Source organism: Mus musculus, chromosome 8 (genome assembly GCF_000001635.26).
Source record: "Mus musculus strain C57BL/6J chromosome 8, GRCm38.p6 C57BL/6J".
NCBI classification, from domain to species: domain Eukaryota; kingdom Metazoa; phylum Chordata; class Mammalia; order Rodentia; family Muridae; genus Mus; species Mus musculus.
The window spans coordinates 59823573-59845600 of NC_000074.6; the positions used below are offsets into that span (position 1 = coordinate 59823573).

The 22028-nt window shown below is 37.6% G+C and overlaps 1 long non-coding RNA gene across 1 annotated transcript; it reads left to right on the plus strand.

The window, feature by feature from the left end:
- Positions 1–2076: 2076 nt before the first annotated feature.
- On the plus strand, positions 2077–21149 carry 4930470O06Rik (RIKEN cDNA 4930470O06 gene). The gene is made up of 4 exons (NR_126087.1): positions 2077–2271; positions 5000–5086; positions 5861–6018; positions 20930–21149. It is a non-coding gene; the product is annotated as an RIKEN cDNA 4930470O06 gene (long non-coding RNA).
- The last annotated feature ends 879 nt before the right edge of the window (positions 21150–22028 follow it).

The window sequence follows — 22028 nt, forward strand, 5'->3', positions numbered from 1 at the left end:
TGTGAGTTTACAGAAAGGGGGCTGTAGTTGGTAGGAGCTCTATAGATGAGAATAGCAAGATATAAGCAATTGAATGGGGAAATGGAGGTCGGGATTTAATTGGGGGAAAGGTGGACAACAATACAGAAAGAGAAGGAGGGAGATGAAGTATGAAACACCAAGGATGTTCAAAATGCCAGAAGTGATAAAATTATTTTATAACTACCTAAAACTGAACAAGTAAATTGTAATGTGGTGTGTGTGTGTGTGTGTGTGTCTGTCTGTCTGTCTGTCTATCTGTCTGTCTGTCTGTGTTTAAATAAAGTAATGCCCATTGGGGTGATAATACTCTCCGAGACCATAAACTAAAACCCTATTACCAAACTTAAGAACTGCCTTTTAAAATTTTTGGTAGGTGAAATCCAAGAGATTCTCAAAATAATATAGGCAACCTATGATGCTCTTGGCTGCTACTGAGAAGGTCAGGAAAAAGTTCCTAGTATTGAAAACATTATGCATTTCTTTTAGATAAGACATGGAAGAATCAAGCTGGAAGCCTCTTCCTAAGGACTAGCTTTCATAGTAAACAAAAACACTATGCAAACTACCAAAAAAGCAGCTAATAGTTCTACTTAGCTGTAACACCTACAAACCACCACAACATGGCTGCCGTGAGAACATGCATGGCAGCCAGGCGTGGTAGTGCACGCCTTAATCCAAGCACTTGGGAGGCAGAGGCAGGTGAACTTCTGAGTTCAAGGCCAGCCTGATCTACAAAATGAGTTCCAGGACAGCCAAGGCTACACAGAGAAACCGTGTCTCAAAAACCAAAAAATAAAATAAAATAAAATAAAATAAAATAAAATAAAATAAAATAAGAAAGAGGGAGGGAAGAAGGAGAGAGGAGAGAGAGAGAGAGAGAGAGAGAGAGAGAGAATGGCAAAGTAAAATAATGGCACCTTAGTAGTTGTGGAAACTAAAGGGGGCAGAGGAATGAGGTGTGTGTGTGGGGGGGGGGGGGGATAGCCCACTTCCAGCCAGAGTTCCTCCTATGTTCTGGGCAGGCAGACACAGGAGGGCTGCCAGATGCTTTCCACTTGGCCCTGGGTGGGCATCTAAGCCACTGACCCCACTTGACGGGCAGTAAACAAGGGGCAGCCCCCAACAAGCGGCCCCGGGGTGACACCCTGTGCTCCGGGGTTATGGGACAGAGGGCTGAGGGGGAGAGGTTCCCACTCAGGCAAGAGTAAATGCAGCGGGCCTTGATGAACAGAGACAGTCTATGGTTTTAGAGCTTTATTTTAGAAAGGCAGGGGGAAAGAGAAAAGGTGGAGAGAGAGAGAGAGAGAGAGAGAGAGAGAGAGAGAGAGAGAGAGAGAGAATGGCCAAGAGGAGAGAAGGGGGAAAAGGAGAGTGAAAAGAAAGGCTAGAGAATAAGAGGGAGAGACAGAGGAGAGTAAGAGGAGAGGAGAGAGTAGAGTAAGTATAAGGGGAGTAAGAACAAGAGATCGAGGTGGGGCCCAACAGCCCCTCTTATGGTGTGCTATCTTTACTGTTGCTAGATAACTGGGGAGGAGTTTAGCCTGAAGGTCAGAAGCTTGGGACATTTTCTACATGACTGTTAGCCATGCTTCTCTTGTGGGGGCTGCGGGGCGATAACTTCAACAGGAGCCAGGATTCCAGGAGACATGAGAGAACTGCTTCTGAGACCAGACTGTCTGTGTATAGCCCATCGTCCCACAAGTAGTAACCAACAACTGTCTAATTGTTCTTATGAGCCACTCTATAGGAATGAACCCATGCTTACTGATGTGACCATAGCCATTTTCCTGTGGTTATATGAGGCCATGGATCCTGAAAGAGAACCTAGGATTCGCCAATTTCTTGAACGAATGTAATTCCAACTGCACTCTAAATATTAAACTTTACACATAATGTAAGGGACAGTTCTCACCCCTCATCAAAGAAGCTTCTGTTTAGAGCAGATAAAGACCATTACAGAAAATCACACGCGGTTACAATGCAGAGAAATGAGCAAGCATGAGGTTCTCATTTCCCAATTGATACGTCACAATAGAATCCCAACAGGTAAGGTTCAGTAGGCATCTTAGGAGCATGCAGAAAGTCTGTAAGAGCCAAAGAATCAGGTATAGGATTGTGCCTTATAGATATGAGTAGGATGCAACACTCCTACAATGTCAACAATATGGCTGCCTAACCAAGACATGAGCAATGAAAGCACCAGTTGATATGTCAAGGAGATGTGGGAAATCTCAAGCAAAAAGTGATTAGGTAAGGAGAATTGTTCTTCTCTAAGAATGAGGCCCTTAGTGTCCATCCAATACCAAGTGGATAGCCCTAAAAGTACATATGAGATACTTTAAATGGTCACAGCAAGTTATAGTTCCATATGTGTTCACATATATGAAGTGTATGAATATATATGATAGACATATATATGTGTTTCAATAACAGTGAAAAAACGGCATTGAAGTTTTTTACTTTACATATATATGTATGTATGTATGTGTGTGTGTGTGTGTGTGTGTGTGTGTGTGTGTGTGTGTATAATTTTTTTCATACATTGAATCCTAACGACATTTCCCCTTCCCTCCATTCCTCCAACTTGCTACCTCCCTTCTCCCCCCAGATCCACTCCTCCTCCATTTCCTTCCAGAAAAGGGCAGGAATTCCTGGAATACCAATCAAACACAGCATAACTAGTTACTATAAGACTAGGCACATAATCTTTTAATAAAAAATTACACATTTTATAAAGTAGAATATTACAACAAATTATGTAGTCATGGATGTTGTCCCTTCATGCTTTGGGTTTCAGATTGGCATAGCCTACCACCACGTGATAAGGCAGTCTCAGTAAAGGGATTACCTGATCATATTGGCCTGTGAATATGTCTGTGGGGCAATATATTCATTGTTAATTTATGCAGAAGATTCCAGCCCACTGTGGACAGGACCATTGCTAGAAAGGTGGTTCTGGGCTAACTAAAAAGCTTGTGAAGCATGATGCTCTGAACAGGGAGCATAGTTTGTAATTTCTGCTGTACGTTTTTAACTGTGAATGAGTTCCCTTGATAGAGTTGAAGCTGTGGGCAATTGCAAGCAAGGTTGTTTTTGATGTCCTGCATGGCTTCCTGTCCTGACTCTTCTAAGTGATGGAGTGTGACCTGAAAGTATAAGCTAAATAAAGATGCCCCTGTTATAAGTTGGCTGTTTTTGCATAGCAACAGATGGAAAACAGAAAAGATACCATAAAGAGGAAAACAAAATATTTCACAATTGCAAGCCTTTCTGATAATATCTGCTCCTTACATGAACAGTTTTAGTTATTCCTCATCCAGACCTTTAGAAATACATCTGTTCTTTCATTTCTTTAAATTTTAAAACTGTCCCAATAACTTTGAAATAAAACAATATATTTGCTCAAAGTATATTTGAAGGTTTACAGTTCTAAAGTTCTAATTTTTAAAAACAATTCATTTATATTTTTAAAAAATTCATACAATGTATTTACATTATACTCTTCCTCCTCTCCCAACTTCTCCCAGATCCTCTGCTTACTTTCATTTGGTAGAAAACTACATGTTCTCTATGGAAAAATAACAAAAATCAAAACAAACAAACAAACAAGTATATTATTCAAATAATTTCAAATTCAATAATATTCAAAATACCAACTTAAAACAAAACAAAAACTGTCTGTTTTCGTTGTATTTTGAAATTATTTCAGGGAAAAATTGACCATGAAGAAAGCAAGTAATTACCTTTAAAAAAAAAAGATTACCTTTAAAAAAATTACCTTAAAAAAGATTACCTTTTTCTTTCTGGTTCAAGTGATGATTACATTGTAGAAGCATTGAGTGAAGTTGAAAGTGGCAATTCTGAAAATGAAAGACAGAATGTTGGAAGAAGGCAAAAGGGGCGTGCCCATTCCCCTCAACCAAGTGAAGGGGGCATGCTGGTATGATCGATGAGGATTGGACTAGGAACTTTGTGGCACTAACTGTGGAACTAAGTTTCAGTGAGGATGATGAAGGGACAGTGAACATTTCAAGTCATATCACTGGAGAAACCACAAGCATAGATTTTTCTCTCCTTATTTAACAAGGATGACTTCTGAAAGAATTTGACAGAAAAGACAAATTTTCAGGCCCATCAAATGCATACAGAAAAGTCAAACTACTATTATCCCAAGAACTTCAAGGATGCTTTTGTTGATCAAATGGAAGCTTTTATCAGTCTCAGAATATATATGGAGTACTTGTGCATAAAGCCAAGCTATCAGGATGACTAGGCAATGCAGGAGGGACCTCACTTTCTTGCATGTGATTGGTAACCAGAATGTGAACAGACACCAAAGCTAAATATCTGCGTTAGAAGAAAGGTAGGCCTATTTTCTACATTCTCTCCAAGTTTCATTTAAATCTAAACATTGTTATACATGTTATGAACAGTTTTCTAACATATCTACATTTTTTTTTATTTTTCTTTCTCAGCAGGCCAGGCTGGGAGGATTAATTATTCTTAGGGGCTCAGATCTGGTAGGGCTTTGAGGGGAGGAACAGCGGGATGGAGAGGGGCTTCATGTCCATATTCCCTATTCTTTGTTTGGATTTTAACTGGTTTGAACCACCAAATATTGACATTTACTAAGACAACTTTGATGAAATACTGTGCTTTGGAAGTTAAGCAAATTCATAAAGTAAAATTGCAATACATTTTTTTGGAGTTTAAGGTGAGATATATTATACAAATAAATAAATAAAATGCAACTACTTCAAGGTAGCAGGTATAAATTATATATTTTCTAAATGCTCTGGCAATATACTTATTTCATAGTAAAAACTAGAGTGTTTTTAGAACACTAGTACTAAATAGAAACTAAAATAGGATGCCTACAATACTGTTTTCAGTGTGAGAGTAAATAGATAGATACATGATTTTGAACATTTTCACAGCTGTTACATGCAAGTGAGAAGTGTCTTTCTTCTTGTTATAGGACTTTAAAGTGCCAACAACTATTTTCCTCAGCTCAGTAAGAAGTTTTCTGGTGACTGCATGAAGATATGATGAAGTATAGCTCCAAGTAAGAATATTACATGGACAGGGAAATGAAAACATTCTGGAAATTGATTTTTGTTATTGTATCATCATAGTTTGAATAGTTACTGTTGTCTGTTACTTCAGTGACAAAAAGGAAACGTAACTACATTTAAACTAGTGAGCCTGAGAAATGTACCATTCAAAGCACAACCCTAGCGTTTTCTTTCCACTAAGAAGAAGAAACATGATATTGATTCCATTCAAAACAACAGGATAGCAAAAATTTCCAAAAATTCTCTCCAGGAACCAGATTTCTACACGGTCGATTTAACAGATACTGACATAAAAATACTCTTTGGATGAAGCTATGACTACCTGAAGCGAACACCTGCTGATTAAAGTTGGTAGTTTATATGACAGACAATATTCTGCTTCTTAAATCAACAAGATATTTTGCAAACAACTCAGTAAATTTGAACACATTTTAGAAATAAATGTTAATATTGCATATATCTTTGTATTCCATGTGTTTATATTTGATAACTTTTATGAAAATCCAGGTATATACCTGGCCAGATCATAAATAAGAAATCATAAATGTAAAATACTATGAAATCTGAATTTCTCTACTTTTTTCTTTAATATTACTATTTTTCTATTCTTATTATTTATTTTTATGCTATTTATAGTTTTTGAGTACCTGGCTATATTTATAGAATAATGGATCAGATATTTTCAAAAATATGGCTTTTTGTGGTATCTGAAAGGAAAGAGAAAAAAAACTTTTACTATGGTGTCAAACATTTTTGTCTTTCAGTCCTTTAAAGGTGATCAAAACTACCTTGGCATTCATAATAAAGACTGTAAGACACTTCGCATGCTATGCTAATGCAAGGATGGCAGAGCATCAGCCAAGATATAACAGGAAAATCTCCTGGTAAAACTGAGGAGTTTATGGGATGGTTGACAGCACAGGTAATTCATAAATAATGAAGAAACAGAGAAAAACATTTAATCATTTTTTAGACTTTTCCCTTAAATGTTTTAGTGTTTTATGAACTTGTATGCATTTGGATTAGACAAGGGCAAAATGAAGCAACCCATGAAAAACTTTTGGGTAAAGTCAAGATATAAAATATATAAGCAAACAAACATAAACAAAAACAAAAGCATCAACAAAAGCCCAAAACCAAAAATAAAAAACTTAAGCCAAGTGTTAAAGGAGAGTAGTGACCAATACCTTCACGGCACATGCTTATATATTTGCATTTTAGAGACACTCATATATTATTCTAAGGGATCAAAATCTAAAATTTTCTATTATTTGTTATGTGATAAACTTGTAATTTTAATGGACATTGGGTTTAATTTTAAAGTAACCAGTACCCTCAGAGCTCGTGTCTCTAGCTACAAATGTAGCAGAGGATGGCCCAGTCGGCCATCATTGGGAAGAGAGGCCCCTTGGTCTTGCAAACTTTATATGCCCCACTACAGGGGAAAGCCAGGGCCAAGAAGTGGGAGTGGGTGGGTGGGGGAGCAGGGCAGGGTGGGGGGATATAGGGGACTTTTGGGATAGCATTTGAAATATAAATGAAGAAAATATCTAATAAAAAATGAAAAAAAGGTTTTACATAAAACTGTATCACAATTCTTTCCTGAAGAAAGAATTCTTCAAAAACAAACAAACAAACAAACAAAAAAAAGAATTCACTATAATTCAGGCAAGCTTTAGGTGCATTAAATTAAATTTAGATTTTTTTTAAAACAAAAACATAAAAAATAATTCAAGTTAAAAATACATGAGTATTATTTGAAACAGAAGCCAGGCAGAGTGTTGTAAACTCCGGAATCACTTGGGTTAGTTTATTTCGTTTATACTTCTTCATTTTAATGATTTGTGAGTAGCAGTAGAGTTTTGCTTAGTTTAGATTTTAGTCACATTCAAAAGATAGATTTATATGCCAATAGTTACTGAAGTTGTTATATGAAGTATCCAAAATAGTTAAATAACAAAACAAATGAAAGTAGATGGGAAAGAAATACAGACTTATTGATTTAATACAGTTTCTGCTTTTCAAAATAAAGACATTCTGGAAATTGATTCCCCAACAATGTGCATATACATAAAATTACTAAGCCACACAATAAAAGTATGATTAATTTTATGTGTTTTTCACTATAACTGGAACTTAAGCTTAAAAATACATCCCCTTGAAGTAGCACCCAACCCACTGAACAAGGAAAAACTAGGTTAGATTCATTCCTCCAATTCCTAGCCTGTCTCACAGGGCATGCCAAGTCCTGTGAGTTAGTCAAAGGCATTTCCCCTCCCCACTCCATTGTAGGGCCACAGCTGTCTCTGCCTTCATGAGGCCTGCCAAACAAGGAACATCCAGCCTTGCTACACCAAGAACATCCCACCTGCATGGAAAACATCGAGATTAGGCTTGCCTTCTCAATACCTGCTACACCCAGCCCATCCAGGAACAACCATATGGCTAAAGACTAGCATAAGAACAAAACCAATCATTTCCAGGGCTCCATGGATGCTTCAGAGTATAGTATATCTCATTACAAACACCCTGAATAGTCTAACATAACTGAAGCACAAGAAACTTACCGTAAGTCCAATCTCCTAAAAATGATAGAAGCCTCTAAAGAGGAAATGAATAAATCCTTCAAAGAAATACAGAAAAATAAAATCAAACAGGTAGAGGCCTTTAAAGAGGAAATTAGTAAATCCCTTAAAGAAACAGAGGAAAATACAATTAAGCAGGTGAAGGAGATGAATAAAACTGTTTAAGACATGAAAGTTGAAATAGAAGCAATGAAGACGGCACAAGGGAATCCTGAAGGAATTTACAAATAAAACTCCTAGGAAAGAGAACAGGAGTCACAGATGCAGGCATTACCAACAGAATATAAGAACTGGAAGAGAATCTCTGGAATAGAAGAAACAATAGAAGAAATGGGTACACCAGTCAAAGGAAAGGTTAAATCAAAAAAAAAAAAAAATCCTGACACAAAACAACCAGAAAATCTTGGATATATGAAAAGATATAACCTAAGTATAATAGGAATAAAAGGTGAAGAGTCCCATCTCCTAGAACCAGAAAATATTTTCAACAAAATCACAGAAGAAAATTTGCCAACCTAAAGAGATGCCTATAAACATACAAGAAGATTACAGAACACCAATTAGATTGAACAGCCCCCCCAAAAAAAATCCCACTTCATAATAATCAGAACACAAAATCTACAGAAGAAAGAATATTAAAAGCTGCAAAGAAAAAAAGCCAAGCATACAAAGATAGACCTATAAGAATTACACTAAAGTTTTCCACAAAGACTGTATAAGTGAAAGGAATGTGAACAGATGTATTATAGCCTCTAAGAAACCACAGTTGCTACCCTAGACTGCTTAACCCAGCAACACTCTCAGTCCCACAGATGGAGCTAACAAGATATTCCAAGATAAAGCCACTTAAACAATAATAAATCTACCCAAAAACTCAGGCCTAAAGAAAACACTTGAAGGAGAACTGCAACAGAAGGAGTTTAACTACATAAGAAAAAACAGGAAATAAATGATTCCACACCAGGAAAAAAAAAAAACATGGGAAGTACACACACACACACACACACACACACACACACACACACACACACACAAACACACACACACACTCACAGACACAGACATACACACACAAGCTAATACCACCAACATCAAATTAAATTAACAGGAATTATCATTGGTCATTATTATTCTCTCAACATCAATGGACACAATTCCCCAATTAAAAAAAGAAACAAACTAACAGATGGATATGAAAACAGGATCCATCATTATGCTGCATACAAGAAAACACACCTCAACCACAAATATATTACCTCAAAGTAAAGAGCTGGAAAAACAGTTTGCCAAGCAAACGGTCCTACAAAGCAAGCTTGCAATAGCCATTGTAATGTCTAGTAAAATAGATTTTCAATCAAAAGTAATCAAAAGACCTGGGGAGGATCATTTCATATTTTTGAAAGGAAAAATCCACTAACATGATATCTCAATTCTGAATATGAATATCCCAAAACCAAGGGCAACCACATTGGTAAAAGAAACATTACTAAAGCTTAAAACATAACAAACCCCACAGAGTAATAGTAGGAGACTTTAACAGCCCACTCCCACCAATGAACAGATCATCAAGACAGAAACTAAACAGAGAAATAATGGAACGAATGCATGTTATAAACCAAATGGACCTAACATATCTATGAAACCTTTAACCCAGACACAAAAGAATATAACTTCTCTGCACCTCATGGATCCTTATCTAAAATTAATCATATGCTAGCTTACAAAGCAAACTTCAACAGATACAAACAATTGAAATAATGCCTTGTATCAGGCCACCACGAGTTGCTCATTTCAACAACAGAACACTGAAAAGCCTACAAACTCATAGAAATTTAACTATTTTCTACTCAATGACTTTAATGTCAGGGAATAAAGTAAAAAAGGAAACTAAGGAATTTCTAAAATTCAATTAAAATGAAGGCACAAGATACCCAAATTTATGGGACACAACTAAACAAGTAATAAGCATAAAGTTCAAAGCACTAAGTGTCTCTATAAAGAAATTAGAAATTCTCATACCAACACTTTAAAAGTATACCTGAAAGCTCTAGGAAAAAGAAAAGGATGAGGAGAAGGAGAAAAGGGAGGAGGAGTGAGAGGAGGAGGAGGAGGAGGATGGGGAGGAAGAAGAGAAAGGAGGAAGAAGAAGAAGAAGAAGAAGAAGAAGAAGAAGAAGAAGAAGAAGAGGAAGAGGAAGAGGAAGAGGAAGAGGAAGAGGAAGAGGAAGAGGAAGAGGAAGAGGAAGAGGAAGAGGAAGAGGAAGCACACCAAAGAGGAGTAGAAGGCAGGAAATAATCTAAATCAGGGCTGAAAACAATCAGTTAGAAATAAAACAATACAAAGAATCAAGGAAACTATGACCTGGTTGTATGAAAAAAAAAAAAAAAAAAAAAAAAAAAACAACAAGATAAACAAACTAATAGAAAAACTAATCAAGACCCCGAGAAACATTATCTAAATAAATAAATAAATAAATAAATAAATAAATAAATAAATAATCAGTAATGAAACGGGAGACATAACAAGTGACACTGATGAAATTCAAAGAGGAGACTCAAGCCCCGGGCTTCCTTGCCAGCAGAGTCTTGCCCAACACCCACAAGGTCCCACACGGGACTCCCCACGGGATCCTAAGACCTCTGGTGAGTGGAACACAGCGCCTGCCCCAATCCAATCACGCGGAACTTGAGACTGCGGTACATAGGGAAGCAGGCTACCCGGGCCTGATCTGGGGCACAAGTCCCTTCCGCTCGACTCGAGACTCGAGCCCCGGGCTACCTTGCCAGCAGAGTCTTGCCCAACACCCGCAAGGGCCCACACGGGACTCCCCACGGGATCCTAAGACCTCTGGTGAGTGGAACACAGCGCCTGCCCCAATCCAATCGCGCGGAACTTGAGACTGCAGTACATAGGGAAGCAGGCTACCCGGGCTTGATCTGGGGCACAAACCCCTTCCACTCCACTCGAGCCCCGGGCTACCTTGCCAGCTGAGTCGCCTGACACCCGCAAGGGCCCACACAGGATTCCACACGTGATCCTAAGACCTCTAGTGAGTGGAACACAACTTCTGCCAGGAGTCTGGTTCGAACACCAGATATCTGGGTACCTGCCTTGCAAGAAGAGAGCTTGCCTGCAGAGATTACTCTGCCCACTGAAACTAAGGAGAGTGCTACCCTCCAGGTCTGCTCATAGAGGCTAACAGAGTCACCTGAAGAACAAGCTCTTAACAGTGACAACTAAAACAGCTTCAGAGATTACCAGATGGCGAAAGGCAAACGTAAGAATCCTACTAACAGAAATCAAGACCACTCACCATCATCAGAACGCAGCACTCCCACCCCACCTAGTCCTGGGCACCCCAACACAACCGAAAATCTAGACCCAGATTTAAAAACATTTCTCATGATGATGATGGAGGACATCAAGAAGGACTTTCATAAGTCACTTAAAGAATTACAGGAGAGCACTGCTAAAGAGTTACAGGCCCTTAAAGAAAAGCAGGAAAACACAGCCAAACAGGTAGAAATCATTAAAGAAAAACAGGAAAACACATCCAAACAGGTGATGGAAATGAACAAAACCATACTAGAACTAAAAGGGGAAGTAGACACAATAAAGAAAACCCAAAGCGAGGCAACGCTGGAGATAGAAACCCTAGGAAAGAGATCTGGAACCATAGATGCGAGCATCAGCAACAGAATACAAGAAATGGAAGAGAGAATCTCAGGTGCAGAAGATTCCATAGAGAACATCGACACAACAGTCAAAGAAAATACAAAATGCAAAAGGATCCTAACTCAAAACATCCAGGTAATCCAGGACACAATGAGAAGACCAAACCTACGGATAATAGGAATTGATGAGAATGAAGATTTTCAACTTAAAGGGCCAGCTAATATCTTCAACAAAATAATAGAAGAAAACTTCCCAAACATAAAAAAAGAGATGCCCATGATCATACAAGAAGCCTACAGAACTCCAAATAGACTGGACCAGAAAAGAAATTCCTCCCGACACATAATAATCAGAACAACAAATGCACTAAATAAAGATAGAATATTAAAAGCAGTAAGGGAGAAAGTCAAGTAACATATAAAGGAAGGCCTATCAGAATTACACCAGACTTTTCACCAGAGACTATGAAAGCCAGAAGAGCCTGGACAGATGTTATACAGACACTAAGAGAACACAAATGCCAGCCCAGGCTACTATACCCGGCCAAACTCTCAATTACCATAGATGGAGAAACCAAAGTATTCCACGACAAAACCAAATTCACACAATATCTTTCCACGAATCCAGCCCTTCAAAGGATAATAACAGAAAAGAAGCAATACAAGGACGGAAATCATGCCCTAGAACAACTAAGAAAGTAATCATTCAACAAACCAAAAAGAAGACAGCCACAAGAACAGAATGCCAACTCTAACAACAAAAATAAAAGGAAGCAACAATTACTTTTCCTTAATATCTCTTAATATCAATGGACTCAATTCCCCAATAAAAAGACATAGACTAACAGACTGGCTACACAAACAGGACCCAACATTCTGCTGCTTACAGGAAACCCATCTCAGGGAAAAAGACAGACACTACCTCAGAGTGAAAGGCTGGAAAACAATTTTCCAAGCAAATGGACTGAAGAAACAAGCTGGAGTAGCCATTTTAATATCGGATAAAATCGACTTCCAACCCAAAGTTATCAAAAAAGACAAGGAGGGACACTTCATACTCATCAAAGGTAAAATCCTCCAAGAGGAACTCTCAATTCTGAATATCTACGCACCAAATGCAAGGGCAGCCACATTCATTAGAGACACTTTAGTAAAGCTCAAAGCATACATTGCACCTCACACAATAATAGTGGGAGACTTCAACACACCACTTTCTTCAAAGGACAGATCGTGGAAACAGAAACTAAACAGGGACACAGTGAAATTAACAGAAGTTATGAAACAAATGGACCTGACAGATATCTACAGAACATTTTATCCTAAAACAAAAGGATATACCTTCTTCTCAGCACCTCACGGACCTTCTCCAAAATTGACCATATAATTGGTCACAAAACAGGCCTCAATAGATACAAAAATATTGAAATTGTCCCATGTATCCTATCAGACCACCATGGCCTAAGACTGATCTTCAATAACAACATAAATAATGGAAAGCCAACATTCACGTGGAAACTGAATAACACTCTTCTCAATGATACCTTGGTCAAGGAAGGAATAAAGAAAGAAATTAAAGACTTTTTAGAGTTTAATGAAAATGAAGCCACAACGTACCCAAACCTATGGGACACAATGAAAGCATTTCTAAGAGGGAAACTCATAGCTCTGAGTGCCTCCAAGAAGAAACGGGAGACAGCACATACTAGCAGCTTGACAACACATCTAAAAGCCCTAGAAAAAAAGGAAGCAAATTCACCCAAGAGGAGTAGACGGCAGGAAATAATCAAACTCAGGGGTGAAATCAACCAAGTGGAAACAAGAAGAACTATTCAAAGAATTAACCAAACGAGGAGTTGGTTCTTTGAGAAAATCAACAAGATAGACAAACCCTTAGCCAGACTCACTAGAGGGCACAGGGAAAGCATTCTAATTGACAAAATCAGAACTGAAAAGGGAGACATAACAACAGATCCTGAAGAAATCCAAAACACCATCAGATCCTTCTACAAAAGGCTATACTCAACAAAACTGGAAAACCTGGATGAAATGGACAAATTTCTGGACAGATACCAGGTACCAAAGTTGAATCAGGATCAAGTTGACCATCTAAACAGTCCCATATCACCTAAAGAAATAGAAGCAGTTATTAATAGTCTCCCAACCAAAAAAAGCCCAGGACCAGATGGGTTTAGTGCAGAGTTCTATCAGACCTTCAAAGAAGATCTAATTCCAATTCTGCACAAACTATTTCACAAAATAGAAGTAGAAGGTACTCTACCCAACTCATTTTATGAAGCCACTATTACTCTGATACCTAAACCACAGAAAGATCCAACAAAGATAGAGAACTTCAGACCAATTTCTCTTATGAATATCGATGCAAAAATCCTCAATAAAATTCTCGCTAACCGAATCCAAGAACACATTAAAGCAATCATCCATCCTGACCAAGTAGGTTTTATTCCAGGGATGCAGGGATGGTTTAATATACGAAAATCCATCAATGTAATCCATTATATAAACAAACTCAAAGACAAAAACCACATGATCATCTCGTTAGATGCAGAAAAAGCATTTGACAAGATCCAACACCCATTCATGATAAAAGTTTTGGAAAGATCAGGAATTCAAGGCCCATACCTAAACATGATAAAAGCAATCTACAGCAAACCAGTAGCCAACATCAAAGTAAATGGAGAGAAGCTGGAAGCAATCCCACTAAAATCAGGGACTAGACAAGGCTGCCCACTTTCTCCCTACCTTTTCAACATAGTACTTGAAGTATTAGCCAGAGCAATTCGACAACAAAAGGAGATCAAGGGGATACAAATTGGAAAAGAGGAAGTCAAAATATCACTTTTTGCAGATGATATGATAGTATATATAAGTGACACTAAAAATTCTACCAGAGAACTCCTAAACCTGATAAACAGCTTCGGTGAAGTAGCTGGATAGAAAATAAACTCAAACAAGTCAATGGCCTTTCTCTATACAAAGAATAAACAGGCTGAGAAAGAAATTAGGGAAACAACACCCTTCTCAATAGTCACAAATAATATAAAATATCTTGGCGTGACTCTAACTAAGGAAGTGAAAGATCTGTATGATAAAAACTTCAAATCTCTGAAGAAAAAAATTAAGGAAGATCTCAGAAGATGGAAAGATCTCCCATGCTCATGGATTGGCAGGATCAACATTGTAAAAATGGCTATCTTGCCAAAAGCAATCTACAGATTCAATGCAATCCCCATCAAAATTTCAACTCAATTCTTCAACGAATTGGAAGGAGCAATTTGCAAATTTGTCTGGAATAACAAAAAACCTAGGATAGCAAAAAGTCTTCTCAAGGATAAAAGAACTTCTGGCGGAATCACCATGCCAGACCTAAAGCTTTACTACAGAGCAGTTGTGATAAAAACTGCATGGTACTGGTATAGTGACAGACAAGTAGACCAATGGAATAGAATTGAAGACCCAGAAATGAACCCACACACCTATGGTTACTTGATCTTCGACAAGGGAGCTAAAACCATCCAGTGGAAGAAAGACAGCATTTTCAACAATTGGTGCTGGCACAACTGGTTGTTATCGTGTAGAAGAATGCGAATCGATCCATACTTATCTCCTTGTACTAAGGTCAAATCTAAGTGGATCAAGGAACTTCACATAAAACCAGAGACACTGAAACTTATAGAGGAGAAAGTGGGGAAAAGCCTTGAAGATATGGGCACAGGGGAAAAATTCCTGAACAGAACAGCAATGGCTTGTGCTGTAAGATCGAGAATTGACAAATGGGACCTAATGAAACTCCAAAGTTTCTGCAAGACAAAAGACACCGTCAATAAGACAAAAAGACCACCAACAGATTGGGAAAGGATCTTTACCTATCCTAAATCAGATAGGGGACTAATATCCAACATATATAAAGAACTCAAGAAGGTGGACTTCAGAAAATCAAATAACCCCATTAAAAAATGGGGCTCAGAACTGAACAAAGAATTCTCACCTGAGGAATACCGAATGGCAGAGAAGCACTTGAAAAAATGTTCAACATCCTTAATCATCAGGGAAATGCAAATCAAAACAACCCTGAGATTCCACCTCACACCAGTCAGAATGGCTAAGATCAAAAATTCAGGTGACAGCAGATGCTGGCGTGGATGTGGAGAAAGAGGAACACTCCTCCATTGTTGGTGGGAGTGCAGGCTTGTACAACCACTCTGGAAATCAGTCTGGCGGTTCCTCAGAAAACTGGACATAGTACTACCGGAGGATCCAGCAATACCTCTCCTGGGCATATATCCAGAAGATGCCCCAACAGGTAAGAAGGACACATGCTCCACTATGTTCATAGCAGCCTTATTTATAATAGCCAGAAGCTGGAAAGAACCTAGATGCCCCTCAACAGAGGAATGGATACAGAAAATGTGGTACATCTACACAATGGAGTCCTACTCAGCTATTAAAAAGAATGAATTTATGAAGTTCCTAGCCAAATGGATGGACCTGGAGGGCATCATCCTGAGTGAGGTAACACATTCACAAAGAAACTCACACAATATGTATTCACTGATAAGTGGATATTAGCCCCAAACCTAGGATACCCAAGATATAAGATATAATTTGTTAAACACATGAAACTCAAGAAGAATGAAGACTGAAGTGTGGACACTATGCCCCTCCTTAGATTTGGGAACAAAACACCCATGGAAGGAGTTACAGAGCCAAAGTTTGGAGCTGAGATGAAAGGATGGACCATGTAGAGACTGCCATATCCAGGGATCCACCCCATAATCAGCATCCAAACGCTGACACCATTGCATACACTAGCAAGATTTTATTGAAAGGACCCAGATGTAGCTGTCTCTTGTGAGACTATGCCGGGGCCTAGCAAACACAGAAGTGGATGCCCACAGTCAGCTAATGGATGGATCATAGGGCTCCCAATGGAGGAGCTAGAGAAAGTAGCCAAGGAGCTAAAGGGATTTGCAACCCTATAGGTGGAACAACATTATGAACTAACCAGTACCCCGGAGCTCTTGACTCTAGCTGCATATATATCAAAAGATGGCCTAGTCGGCCATCACTGGAAAGAGAGGCCCATTGGACTTGCAAACTTTATATGCCCCAGTACAGGGGAACACCAGGGCCAAAAAGGGGGAGTGGGTGGGCAGGGGAGTGGGGGTGGGTGGATATGGGGGACTTTTGGTATAGCATTGGAAATGTAAATGAGTTAAATACCTAATAAAAAATGGAAAAAAAAAAGAAATTCAAAGAATCATAGGTTTTACTTCAAAATCCTGTACTACAAAAATTAGAAAATCCTAATGAAATAGATGATTTTGTACACAGAAAACACCAAAGTTTCATCAAGATCACACAACTATTAAAATAGCCCTACAACCCTGAAAGAAATAGGAGTGATCACAGAAAGTCTTCCAACCAAAAAAAAAAAAAAAAAAAAATCACATTTCCACTAAAATCAGAGACAAAGGAAGTCTGCCCACTCTCTCCCTATCTATTCAATAAAGTACTCAAATTTCTAGCTCTAGCAGTAAGACAAGTAAAGAAGATGAAGGAGATGAAAATTCTATCACATTATCTCTACTAGAGGATGATGGGATAGTATACATAAATGACCCCCAAGCTTCAAACAAAGAACTCCTACAGCTGAAAAGCACCTTCAGTTAAGTGGCTGGATACAAAATTAAGTCAGAGAAATCAGTAGCCCTCAATTATACAAAGGATAAGCTGGCCAGCAAAGAAATTAGGGAAAAAACAACCTTTACAGCCATGAATAATATAAAATATATTAGTATATCTCTAAATAAGCAAGTGAAAGTTCCATATGTCAAAAACTTCAAGTCCTTAAAGACAGAAATTTTAGAATCTATCATAAGATAGAAATATCTCCCATGCTCATGGTAGGATCAAGAAATGGTCATCCTACCAAAAGAAATCTATAGATTCAATGCAGTCTTTGTCAAAATTTTAACACAATTTTTATAGACCTTAAAAGAGTGATTCTCAACTTCATATGGAAAAAAAATAATCCCTAGGATTGCCAAAACAATCCTGAACAATAAAAGAACTTCAGGAGAAATCACCATCCCTGACCTCAAGCTGGAATATAGTGATGGAAAAAAAAAAAAAAAAACAACAACAACAACAAAAAAAAAAAAAAACCCTGCACAGTATTGGTACTGAAACAGAAATGTTGATCAATGGAATGGAATGGAAGACTCAGAAATAAACCCACAGACCTATGAACACATTACTTCTGATACAGAAGCCAAAACCACATAGTGGAAAAATGAAAGCATTTTTAACAAGTGTTGCTGGCTTATCTGGATGTAGTAAAATGAAAAATAGATACATATCTATCAGCATGCACAAAATTCAAATCCAAGTGGATAAAGGACCTCAAAATAATACCTGGTAAACTAATGATCATAGAAGAGAAAGTAGGAAAGAAAAGTGGGGCAGGAGACTATTTCCTGAACAGAACATCAATGGCTCAAGCTTTAAAATCAAGTTAGTAAATGGGACCTCATGAAACTGCAAAGCTTCTGCAAGGCAAAAGACACTGTCAAGAGGAATAAAACCACAGCCCTCAGATAGGGATAGGAACTTCTGACAGAGGGCTAATATGCAAAATTTACAAATAACTCAAGAAGTTAGACAACAACAAATCAAATAACCCAATTAAAAATGAGGTACAGAGATAAGCAGACAGTTCTCAACAAAGGATTCTCTAATGGCCAGAAAAGCACTTAAAAAAATGTTCAAAGTCCGTAGTCATTAATTTTCCTTAGTACTTAGGGAAAATGCATATCAAACAACTCTGAGGTTCTAGCTTACTGCCATTGCAGTGGTTAAGATCAAAAACAAAAACAAAAACAAACAACAAAAAAAAACCCTCGAGAAATAGCATGTGCTGGCTAGAATGTGGTGTGGAGTAAAGAGTACCTGGTTTCATCACTGGTGGGAGTACCTAAAAGAAAAACAAAGCAAATTATATGTGTGTGTGTGTGTGTGTGTGTGTGTGTGTGTGTGTGTGTGTGTGTGTAATGAAAAAACTCATACCCCTTGGAAAACCACTTTCTACTGTTTTTTGTGAGAATAAAATGATTTTGTGTCTTAATTCTGTCCTTTATGTCACAGCAAAGAGGCAAACAGCAGTTAAGAACAAGGAAGACAAACATAGAATCAAAACCAGAAGCCATCTGATAAAACAGCAACAGATGTTACCTTTCTAAAATAATGAATCTTACACAACATATGGCTCCCAACGTGAGAAAGAATTAGTATGAAATTTTAAAAGTGAATTATAACATTTAAAAGAATACTTGATCTTTCACCTATGACAATGATTCCAGTTGAAAAAGAAATGACTTCTATAAACTAATTGTGTTAACAAAAATTATGATTATTTCCTTCAAATTTTGAAATATGTGAAGATACAGCACTGCCCATTGATACAAGTAGATGAGGCTTTATCTCTTATGTATGTTCATGGTAATGGATCCAATAATCTCATTTCTTTAGTTCCATCGTCAATAAATTTTCTCATATGTGCCCTAGATTTATTTTATTGATATTAAGGTTTAATAAAGACAAAATTTTACATAAAGTATATTGTAATGATTAGGAGTCTGGAAGATGTTTGATGTGTTTTATTAAAACATACAACATAAATGGTAAGTGTTGACATAGAAAGATCTCGATGACACATGTATGAAATTTAAAGGAGAGTACATTTCAGTTTGGTACCATTTACACTTAAATAGACATACAGATATGGATTCATTTGCTCACAAACTCATATAGCTGGTGGGCATCAATTCGCTAATACTGTACTGTACTACTGCTTCATCCATAAAGCGTAAGTTATCATTTGAGACTTCATCAAAAAAAAAAAAAGCCTTCCAAGTTTCTTTTAATATGGTTTTCAATGGTTTAATATGGGAACTCATTTTCTTTTGCCAAATTTTGCATAACAAGCATACAAAAAATTAAATACTAGTTTTAAATGTCTTCGAATAATTTAAAAATATTTATTTTATTATCTCCTAAATTTTTTATTAGAAAGCTCAGCATTGCTTGGTTTATTTTTCTGCTCACTATTCTCAAATAAGTACCTGAGCCAGGTTTACTTAGCTTGAACGTGGCTCTTCTTCCTGTTCCCAGGGCTGCATCTCTGTCTTGTCCCTCATATCTGTAGCAGTGAGATTCTGCTTCCTGCTGATTGGCAGTAGATCATCATCAGCTGTTATATAAGAAACCTTCCCTGACTTACAAAAAACTTCATTGAAATCATGTTTTAATGTTTGATCACAGGTAAAAGTTTACCCCCAAACAGGATGGATTTTTAAAACTTGAATCAATGAAAACATGAATGAAACATGAAATTAAGACTGATTATGGTGGCCCACTTTAAGAAAAAAAAAGATTCTTATCAAGACAAAGGAACCACTGGCTCTGAATCTCTTTGAGATTAACAAATGTACTACATTTCACGAACACCATTCCCTCCACACCCAAGAAAATAATGTGAGCACTGAGTTAAAAATCCAGAATTCATGTTCACCTCTCAACTGCCTCACTAGTACAAATTTAGAGTCGTGATTCTTTTTTGACATTTACAGTTTAAACATATATGCTCATGTGAAATGACACCTGGTCTGTCAAAAGTACAGGAAAAGAAAGAACAATTATTTAATTAAAACCTTTCTAATTTTTTTTGTTTTTGATTATTGTTCAAGTTGCTATTCTCTAGCAAAAAGCAGTTTCCATGTGTCCACCTCAAACCTTATTGCCTTTAAGCCATGACATTCCTTCCATCCATTGATAACACAAAGAGGAAACAGTCCCTCCAGTGATTGATTGACATGGCTTTCGTGGGGGGAGTGTAAGACTCTGAGGAGTCTTAGCTATCAGGGACCCTCTGAGTGAACCACCACATGGAGCGGGCAATCAATGCAAAAGCAACAGGAATTTATTGTTCCAGTGTGCTGGGGTCATCCTGCACCCTAAGGAGAGGCTGCACACCAGGGAACCTGTTTGGTGAGTTTTTATTCAGTTTCCAGGAGTGGAATAGAGCATAAGCATCTAGGTACAATGTGATTGGCAGAACATTGAGCCCTTTAAACTGATTGATATTTAGGAAATGAGGTAGTAGGGGCTTAATCGGCCTCTGCCTTCAGGCCCACATGCTCCACTGACCTCTTCCACCTGGGAGGGGAGGAGTCTTAATGTTCTGGGGCCAGGTGGAACTTTCCAACACTCTTTAGATAGCTGACCTCTTCAGGAGAAGGGTTCCCAAAGAAAGGACTGAGACAAAATGACAACTTAAACACTTCAGCATACAATGGTTTTGAGAGATAGATAATAGAAAAACATTATTCTAGACAAATGAAATAGCACAGAAAGCCCAGGAATCAAGCGACAGCCCAAACCATGTCCTACAGAGGTTTCCTTTTTTGTGTTTTTGTTTTGTTTTGTTTTGTTTTGTTTTCCTTTGTTTTGTTTTTAATAAAATCTCTCACCAAATATCACTTTTAATCTTCCCCAGATGTGGCTTCATCTTCAGACCCTTCATCTTCAGACTTCTCCAGTGTGGGACTTGCAGAGTTCTTTTTTTCTAGAGGGCTTTCTGCTTCCTCTTATTCTTTGGGAGAAGGAGTATTGTTTTAAATTTCAGTGACAAAAAGAGTCTACCCCTCACAGTGCATTTCTTCACAGGTCAATGATGTTAAAGTTTTAATCAAATAAAGATTGAATTAGTGTGAAGCTCAGATATAAAAGATTGAATTTTATCCTTTATGAATATTCAAAATGAGGGCACATGATCCATGACTTTTTGTTTTGTTTTTGTTTGGTTTGGTTTGGTTTTTGTTTTTTTGATTTTCCTTTTTCGTTTTTCTAGACAGGGTTTCTCTGTATAGCCCTGCCTGTCCTGGATCTCACTCTGTAGACCAGGCTGGCCTCAAACTCAGAAATCTGCCTGCCTCTGCCTGCCAAGTGCTGGGCTTAAAGGTGTGTGCCACCCACTGTCCAGCTGGATCCATGTCATTTTTATTTGGGGATATAAACGGTTGTTTCCTGTTGGTATTTAAATCTTTCCTTCATAGTAACATGATAATGATATAATCGCACAACTTTCTCCTCCTGCTGCTTACATACTGTGAAGTTGTTTGCTTCTTAGTTGGTCTGTCCTCTCCTTTCTACTCATGATTCTTTTTAAATCAAAACCCTGAGACTCAACAGGAAGAGCAAACTGTATTTTAGGGTGTCTATGTGCCATTGATAACAATCTAGACACCTTAGCAAAGCATTAAGGACACAAATCTATAGGTTTGATCCTCCACATTAAGGTCCCATTAGCCAATAGATGCAAAGATTAGGGGTCCTATTATGCTACTAAAATAATATTTTTTCTGCACATAAGCTAAATTTGTTTCCTCAGTATTCTGCTTTTGTGTTTTTAAAGTGACATGTTTGTCTCAGACAATGCCATTTTTTTAGAGGTGTTTGTAGGACAAAGGGTTATTTAAGAAATATTTTTATTCTGGTTTTTAGGATATTCTAAAGAACATTCTTAGATCTGCTTTAAAATAAATAAATAAATAAATAAATAAATAAATAAATAAAACAAAAGCAAACAAACAAAC